At 58.1% G+C, this 2,402-nt stretch overlaps 1 long non-coding RNA gene across 1 annotated transcript in view; it reads right to left on the reverse strand.

Annotated features, from left to right (window-relative positions):
• The window catches only part of LOC141542534 (uncharacterized), a 7,986-nt gene extending 7,428 nt beyond the window's left edge, over positions 1 to 558 (reverse strand). Inside the window, exon 1 of the long non-coding RNA XR_012482189.1 lies at positions 481 to 558. This is a non-coding gene — a long non-coding RNA (uncharacterized LOC141542534). The remainder of the gene's footprint in view (positions 1 to 480) is intronic.
• Between the last annotated feature and the right edge of the window lie 1,844 nt (positions 559 to 2,402).

Raw genomic sequence — 2,402 nt, forward strand, 5'->3', positions numbered from 1 at the left:
CTGTGCTAGGTGCCGACAGGTTCACAGAAGAGATGAAAAGATCACTTAATGGGGCTGATGGGGGTGGGGCGGGGGTTCGGATTCGGTCCAAAATGTCCGAGTTAATTTACCTCAGAGAAAAACCCACTCCCAGACCAGGTGTTTCAGATTCGGGGGGGGGGGGGAGAGGGGGGTCCTGCCGGCGGAGCGAGCACTGAGCTAAGAGGTGCAGGGCGGAGGCTCCAACAACTCAAGGAGAAGGACCTGGGCAGACTAGAGGCGAGCTGGGATCTCGCCGGGAGCCCGGGTCCCCTTCTCCTAGCAAGCGCATCCCCACCGTGGAGTCTGACCTTCCTTTCCTCAACCCGCTGTTCAGAAAGCACCCTCCTGCCGTGGGTGTGAGCGCCCTAAGTTGCGCCGCCTGTCCCCGAGACGTGCGCAAACGTCCATCACGTCCCTCCCGCTCCCTCAGCAGAGAAAAATCTGACCCCCGGGACGCACCGAACAGAGGTCTGGGCTCGTTTGGCGAGGAGCCTGGGGGGGGGGGGCGGCCTTGCGGAGAATAGCGAGAGCAGAGCCGTTATCAGGCCGCTCCCTGGTTCACGGGGCACTGGGCGCTTCCTCAAGGCGCTTCTGTATTCTCCCTCTTATTACTGTTATTTGGTACCCAGGAGTGGCTTCGCATAAAGCGCTGTGGGCTCTCTGCCGACTTCCCCAGCCGGCCCCCACTGGGGTTTCTAGCAAACAGCGGCCGCTGAGCCCTGCATTGCTGTCCGAATACAATTGCCTTTCCCTCCTGGTGTGGGCGAGCGCGCGTGGGCGTGTGCGCGAGCGCGCGTGGGCGTGTGTGCGCGCGCCACTTTCCAAGTCTCCCCTTCCACACTCGGCCCCTGGATTGTAGCTGAGGACCCGATATCACGGCTCGCTCTGGCTGCTCCTCCGCCCACGTTGCAACAAGTGCAGAAAACCCTGTAAATCCTCCCCCAGCCACTGCAAACAGCCGCCTCGCCGCATTGGGGGCGGCTCGCGGGCGGGGCCAGAAACTCGAACCTCATAAAGGAGGATTAAAATGTGTAGATCTTGCTTCTCGGTCTGCTTTCTAACCCTAATTCCACTCCAGTTGTAATCGATATTAATCACCAGATTTACTCACTATAGAAAACCCCCCAACATGTTTCAATATCCTTCTTTTTTTGGGGGGAGGGGGTAAAAATCCCTGCTACATCGTGTGCTTTTGGCTCACAGCTCTGTATCCCCAGCGCTGGTTGCAGGGCTCGGCACGTAGTAGGCCCCTGAATGCTTGTTGATTGGACGCTGTGCATGCACTGGGCTGGGCTGTGCGGGATCCGGACGAGGAAAGGGGAAGCTTGGGTAGCCTGGGTTGTGTCAATCACATTCCAGAGCTTCACCCCATTCAGTGGGGGTAGCTAAGACTGACTAAAGTGTGGACAGGAAGTGGGGGGCTTGCCTTCGTGGTGGAAGTCCCACTCTATTAAAAGTCTCTTAAAGAGTTCCTCTGACAGATTATTTGTGAAAACCGGGAGAAAGGGTGGGATTTTTTTAGCGTTTTTCAATAAATTGGTGGGCTTGGGCTTGGGAATCCCAGAAGCGGGGTCTTTTGGGGAAAGTGGAAGCTTTCTTCTCCTTTCCAGTCCCCCAGTTAGTTCGAATAAATGTTCAGGTTCGGAAAAACCTGAGAGGGGGAGGAAGGGGAACCTGATCCGCGATTGGTCTGAGTGGAGATGAGCCGAAAGCAGGAAGCTTCCCGAGTCCTCCAGGGCGCGGGTGACCAGACTCACCCGCATTCGGGAGTCTCACTTCTAGGAGAGGTGGAACGAGCTGGGGGAGGGGGAGGGGGAGCGGCGGAGGGAGCTCAGGGCTTAGTTTGGGGATCTCCATTTCGAAATCGCCTCCGAGAGGTCCAGGCCCTAATGCAGTCTGTGAGCCTTTTAATCCAAGTTTGAAAGACACCGGCGAATAGACATCCTTCACACTCACTCACACTCACACACACGCACGCGCGCACAGTCACACACTCTCACACACACACACACTCTTACACACACAGTCACACACACGCACACACACATTCTCACACACGCGCGCGCGCACACACACAGTCACACACACACTCACATTCTCACACACGCGCGCGCGCGCACACACTGTCACACACGAATCCGGAGCTCACAGGCTGACTCACACACACACGCGCGCGCACACACACACACTCACAGTCACACGCGCGCACACACACACTCACACTCACACACACGAATCTGGAGCTCACACGCAGGCTGACACACACGCGGTTACTTGATTACGCGGGGGCTTCACATGCGGATGCCCACAGAGAGTCCGGCACCCCCCCAGCTTCTGGCCCCGGCTGCCCGGAGGAGGAGGGGCCCCGGGCCCCGCCTCGC

The sequence above is a fragment of the Sminthopsis crassicaudata genome, chromosome 5 (assembly GCF_048593235.1).
Source record: "Sminthopsis crassicaudata isolate SCR6 chromosome 5, ASM4859323v1, whole genome shotgun sequence".
NCBI lineage: Eukaryota > Metazoa > Chordata > Mammalia > Dasyuromorphia > Dasyuridae > Sminthopsis > Sminthopsis crassicaudata.